At 40.7% G+C, this 6788-nt stretch overlaps 1 pseudogene across 1 annotated transcript; it reads right to left on the reverse strand.

The window, feature by feature from the left end:
* Positions 1–1071: 1071 nt before the first annotated feature.
* On the reverse strand, positions 1072–1492 carry LOC100956643 (annotated as a pseudogene). Its single transcript, XR_001161684.1, has one exon. The product of XR_001161684.1 is annotated as a galectin-1 pseudogene (transcript).
* Between the last annotated feature and the right edge of the window lie 5296 nt (positions 1493–6788).

Here is a 6788-nt window from a genome sequence, read left to right on the forward strand (position 1 = left end):
CAATAGCTTCACCAGTTACCATTATGTTCCATATTCTTGTCAGCTATACATTTTCTATTGGGCTTTCTGCTTAAGAAACACATATCTTTTAAAAATTAGAGAAAGATTCATTTTCTTTCTGTGCCCCAACAACTCTGTCCTCACAAAGATGATATTCAAAGTATTTACTGACTTACACTGGTAGTAACCAATTAAACTTCATACCAGTGCTCCGCATAGTTACCAGCACCACTGCCCTGCACTAGTCAGGGGATCTTCATCTGTTCTTCCCATCCAGCCTCTGCAGTCCTTGCACTTCCCTCTCGGGATGACAGAATGCATTCTTGTGTTGGAAGGTGGGGGTTGGGAACTCAGACACATGCCGTAGACCTTCTGATCCTCCAGGGAGTGGCTCCAGCAGCTGCAATGGGTTGCTGTTAAAATCAATTTTGCTTTTCATAGCAAAGAACTGCTGTACAAATCTCTCTAACTGATGTGGTGAGTTTAAAATGAGTGGTCCTAGTTTCCGGAAACAAAACTCTTGCTTATTTATTTACTTATTTATTTATTTTTGAGACAGAGTGTCACTCTGTTACTCAGGGTAGTGTGCTGTAGCATCATAGCTCACAGTAACCTCAAACTCTTGTGCTCAAGTGATCTTGCTTTGGCCTTCTGAGTAGCTTGGACTACAGGCACCTGCACAACCCTGATTAGTTTCTCTATTTTTAGTAGAGATGGGGGTGGGGGTGGGGGCACTGGTATGTGGGAGTGTGGGGGTGTGTGTGTCTCACTTTTGCTCGGCTTATCTCAAACTCTTGTGTTTAAGCAATCCACCTGCCTTGGCCTCTCAGAGTGCTAGAATTATAGGCATGAGCTACTGCACCCAGCCCCAAACTCTTGCTTACCTAACCAGAGGCATTACAGACAGAAAGGAGACTGCTCAGTAGCAGTGGAGGAAGCCGCTGTGGTAGGAGGAGCATCGACTTTACGCTGTAATGGAAGTCTTCCTACCTTGGTGATTCTTTCTTTTTTTTTTTCTTTCAGGAAGAGCAGAGGCAACTGCCTTTATTGGAGGTCACGTGCCAGCTGACTTCAATCAAAGGCCACACACTTGATGTTGAAGTCACCATCAGCTGCCATGTAGTTGATGGCCTCCAGGTTGAGGCGGTTAGGGAACTTGAATGCGTAACCATCTGGCAGCTTGACGGTCAGGTCAGCCGGGTCAAAGCTGATGCACAGCTCCACGGCACTTCCAGGCTGGAAGGGAAAGGCAGCCTCCCGCTGCTCAGCCCCCCAGGCCCCGCCGTCCTTGCTGTTGCACACGATAGTACTGGCATCCCCGTGGGCATCGAAGCGGGGGTTGAAATGCAGGCACAGGTTGTTGCTGTCTTTGCCCAGGTTCAGCACAAAGCTCTTGGCATCAGGGGCCACCTCGCCCCGTACTCTGAGGCACTCCCCAGGTTTGAGATTCAGGTTGCTGGCGACCAGACCACAAGCCATGATTGAAGCAGGAGGATGTGCATTCGGGGACTGGTGCACCAGCCATCTGAAGACCCCACCCCTACCTTAGTGATTTTGAGTAAGTTACTTAGCCTAATTTACCTCCTTTCCTCATCTGTAATATGGAGATTAAAAAAATACTCCATGGCGTGCGTTTGGGGTTTAAATGGGATGACATACACATATAGAAAACTTAATGGAGTGAGGCTAACACCTACTGAGTGCCTGATAAATAGTAGCGATTCTTCTTCTCGGCCCTTTCTGAAATAACCCCTGATTAACTCATGGTTGATATGTAATTAATACTGGAACTTCTATGTTGCATTAGTATTTCTTTACCTTGATCTTGGTTGTAGGGTCAGATCTATCAGTAATGTGGCTGCCTTTAGGAAGTGGTTGCTTTTATTAATTGCGGTCTTCTGCCAAAGGGCAACTAGATTCCTAGCCTATTCCAAATGATCTGTCTTCCTCACCACGCTGTTGCTATAGCAAAACCTGGTTTCTGACTCCAAGTTCCTGGCTTCTAACCAATATTGAATTCTCAGGATAGGAATGTGTCTTCTCTTCTTTCTTGTGACTATGAATTTTCTTGTTCAATTGAAGCAAATAATATTTGCTATTATAACCACCACTTAGCAGCTGAGCAATCTTGGACAAGACAAATAATTTCAGAGAGTCTCAGTTTCCTTATCTGTAAAATAGGATAATAAATTCTATCCACTTTGTAGGAGCTGCTGAGAAATAGATGAGATGATGTATATAAAGTGCCTAGCATAGTGCCTGACATATAGGAATGTTTTCCATATGTGTTAGCTGTTACTTTTGACTTTTGAAAATACATTTCATTATTAGTGAGATATTACAATAGTTGAAAGAAATTGTTAATAAAAATCCCAGGTGTTTCTGTAATTTATGTCTGAGGACATTAGTGGTGATATAATTTTCTGGCACTGAAAATGACACTATTGTATATTTTCTTAAAAAATATGGCTTATCTATTATTTATATTTTTTAAATATTAAGTATTCAAAAGTTACTTTTCTGTCTTTCCTTAATTTGTAATTTTGGGACAGTGACTATCAAGAATTTTAGCATAATTTTATTTTTCCAAATGAAATCACAAATAAAGTCATGAATTATAAAATAAGCCAAACAGTAATTTTCTATACAAACTTATTTATGCATTGACATTCATGATATTTAATAAACAGTCAATCAATAAGAATGCATATTAATACCTTGGTTTCTATTGTATTAAAATTTGGCATATGTTACTTTTGAATGTGTTTTCTGGTTAGTTTTTAATCAGTTTCAAAACCTATTATTTAAACATTTTGAACATTGTAGCAAATACTTGCTGAGTGCCTCTGAGGAAGTGTGACAGTTCACAAACCACTAATGGAGAGAAATGCAGGCATCCAGCCACTCTCCCTGTCCCACTGCATAATGAGATTCTCCTCTTCCTGAGTACATTTATGCTGGCCCACGCTTCTGGCAAAGGAGCCAGGCGTCAGGCTCCATCGATCTCAGACACACACAGAGTCACTTATCCATATGCTCAGGGTATTTGATGCTGTGTCCCTGCCTAGTCAGAAATTAGTCACTTTATGCTAGTGACTATGAATATAAAGGAGGTATTTTCTGAAACGTGGATCTTGTTTGAACAATTATGGATAGAGAAACCAATAGCCATTTTTCTTCATTTATTATGTAGCTAAACAAAATAGCTTCAGTCTGTGGCCTCCAGACATACTAATGAAAGTATTCTGTCCCTTAAACCTACTCCCAAAGGCTCAATTCTAAAATGAAGAGTGCAGATAAAAATAAAGTAAGAAAACTGCCTTGTTTCCTCTTCTTCTTCGAGGCCACTCTGGCTTATTTACGGAATCCTGGAATACTGGAGTCAAGGAAATTTAGAAATAATGCAGGCTGATGTCTCACCTCTATAAGAATTCCCAAACCAGTATGTCTTATGAACACTCTTGTGCTAGGAGCTTACTACCTTATCATGCCACTCTTGGAAGGCAGGAATTTCCAGAAAGTTCTCTTTTAAGTTGTATGTGCTACAGTTGAGTTTATCATCAGTACATGGATATTTAGGTTGTTTCTAAGCTTTTGTCACAAAAAGTCATGTTGCAGTAAATATCTTTGTAAGTGTATTCACGGATTTATTTCATTAGAGAAGATACCCCAAAATGGCATTCACGAGTCTAAGTACATGTGTGTACTTTTTTATTTTAATAGATAATGCTGGATGACTTTTCAAAAAGGTTCTGTCACAGTCTGTGACAGTGCCTATTTTTCCTGTTGGACTTTATAAAACGTTTAGACTTTTGCCTATCCATTGGCTAAAAAATGACATTATCAATGTTGTTTTAATTTTCATGCTATGATTACGGCTGAGACCAAACATCTTTTCATATGTTCATTTATTATCTGTGTTTGGTCTTCTGTGGCTTTTGTTGTTGTTAAATTGTTTCCTGTTTATCTTTGGATGATTTACATTATCAGTTTGAAAGAGATCTTAGTTAAGTAGAAAGGGTTGACCTTTCTCCTGCTCTTTATAAAACTTAGTTTCTGTCTTAGCCCATTTGGGCTGCTATAACAAAATGTCATACGCTGGGTGTCTTTTAAACAACAAATTTATTTTTTTAGTTTTTGTGGCTGGAAAGTTAAGCCGAATGCACCAGTGTCTGGTGAGGGGCTGCTTTTTCAGACTTGGTAACTTCTTTCTGTCTCTTCACACATAGGCAGGGACAATTGATCCCCTTGAGTTTCTTAAATGAAATCACTAATCTCATTCCTGAGGGCTCCACCCTTCTGGCCTCATCACTGCCCCTGAGGGCCTACCTCTCAATACCATTTCCTTGAGGGTTAGGATTTCAAAATGAATTTAAGGGAGACAAATACATTCAGGTCAAAGCAATTTCCAATTTCTAACTATCCTGCCCTAGCTTTCTGAACAAATTCATTAAGATGTGATACTTGTTCATAAACAAATATCTCACCCTAGAAGTTGTCTGCATAGGACAGGGCCTGCAGAAAATCGTGGTCCACTGACATGTAGAAACGGCCGCATCTGGAGTCCGTTAGACTTTGGCATCAAGCCCTGTTCCAGAACTGCTAAATCAGAATCCTAAATTGAAAAGAAGCCCAGGTAATCTTTGAGAAACACTGTGGCAGAGCAGGAAGGATCTTCAATTCCTGCTATTCACTCCTATATTTATACTAAGATTACAAAGGTTGGCTTGGCGCCTGTAGCTCAGCAGCTAGGGCACTGGCCACATACACTGGAGCTGGAAAGTTCGAATGCAGCCTGGGCCTGCCAAACAACAATGACAATTACAACCGAAAAATAGCTGGGTGTTGTGGCAGGCACCTGTAGTCCCAGCTACTTGGGAGGCTGAGGCAAGAGAATTGCTTAAGCCAAAGAGTTTGAGTTTGCTGTGAGCCGTGACACCATAGCACTCTATCCAGGGTGACAGCTTGGGACTCTGTCTCAAAAAAAAAAAGATTACAAAGGTTTTTAGGTCATAAGAACTAGTTCTTAATTTTTTTTTCAAATCAACTGTTGTTAAACTATTTCTCCAGTTCATTAATGAACATTTTATACCTAAATGCAAGATTTTATCATCACCCTCATTAAATATCATTTATTTCAACTCATTATGATATATTTTTTGAATTTTGAATCTACATTGTACTGTAAAAGCTCTCATTATCCAGTTTGGTGGGAAAATATAAGAAATTAATCTAAAACTTTATAAATAAAGAGATATAAGAAATCAGTCCCTTTATACATACTTTCCTTTGTCTATGGATATATGAAGTCCAGTGAAGATGAATTTTAAGATAAGCCCCCTGGAGAAAGAGAAAAGTTATCATAATGTACATCATTTAACTGAACATATTCATGCACATGGTGGTACTTGAGTGACTTTCTTTTTGTTTTGAAACAATGACTTGTTGACCCCTTGTCTTCACCAACTGATTGTATGATACACTTAGATAATCAAGTTCTAGAAAAAATAGGTTTGTGGCTTCTTCCCTAAAGCAATGATGGCTGGGGATTGTTACTGCCATGATGACTAGGCTCCCAAAATGACTAAGTTTCTAAACATAGTGACAGGGCACTTGAGAACCAAACATGATTCTTTTCTAAAAGTGTACCCGACTTCCAGTTTGTACAAGATGGCATAGCTCTGTTTCTTCTTGTTCATTTTCACTAATTATGGGTAACTCTAAACCCTAGAAATTATTTGAGGTGGCCAATGAGTACTCTGAAAGGTGGTAGAAAGAAGAAAAACTGGTTTGGGACCCTAGACAGGAGGAACAGCACAGCAGCAGGATATTTTGTGGCTTCTGCTCATCAGAAAAAGGCCACCCAGACTTGATGTTTCTTGATCCCCAGCCCAGCAGGAGGCAGTGTAGGCAGGTTCAGCCCCTGCCTCCTAGATCAAAAGGAAGTCTCTCTCAAAGCATCTCTCTGAAACTGGCCTGACCCCGGGTAAGAGGAATCGAGTTCCTCTCTCCTGCCAGGTGGTACCTACCCTCCCCCGCTGAAAAACAGCAAGGCTTGTGGGAAAAACTGGCAAAAGGCAGGCGTTGTGACAAGTGGCCCAGCCAGGAAACTTCTTTAACCTCTGGGGCCGGCCCAAAGGTGCTTGAGCAGAGCTAGGATGTACCTGTGGGAGGATTCTGTGACAGCAGGTGCCCAGATACGAAGCTCTCCATTTCCTCCTGCCTGAGACTTCTCTTCTTTACTGGGAGCCACTGGGGTAGGCAGACAAAACCAGCAAGAAGACCCAGCCATATGGGTTGTTTGGCCCAGAAAGCTTCTTTGTTCATGGGACCACAGAGCTTCTTTGCCCATGGAGAGACACTGGCAGCCTAGTCTAGGAAAACCCCTTTTACCTTCCTCAGGCTGGACCAGAGGGACCAGTGGTAGCCCAAAGGCACCCAAGAAAACCAAATAACAGTACAAAGGCTCTGAAAATTAAGCTGCCATTAGAATCATGACTTACAAAGTAGGTCAGGATCTATGTGATTAAGCTACACAGGGAAACTCTTACTAAAATAGGAGATTTAAATAGGACCCAATAGGTCATAATAAATTGGACAAAAAGTCCAAGGTACAATAAAAAAATCACCCAACATAACAGGAACTAAGATGACCACAACTTCAATGGGAAAAGACAATCCACTAATGCTAACACTAAGAGGAGTCGGGTGTGGGAATTATCTGATGTGTACTGTATCTGTCATAAGAATGCTTCAACAATAAATTACAAATTCTCTTGAAACAAATG

The sequence above is a fragment of the Otolemur garnettii genome, unplaced genomic scaffold (genome assembly GCF_000181295.1).
Source record: "Otolemur garnettii isolate 467f Iridium unplaced genomic scaffold, OtoGar3 scaffold00154, whole genome shotgun sequence".
In the NCBI taxonomy this organism is placed as follows: Eukaryota; Metazoa; Chordata; class Mammalia; order Primates; family Galagidae; genus Otolemur; species Otolemur garnettii.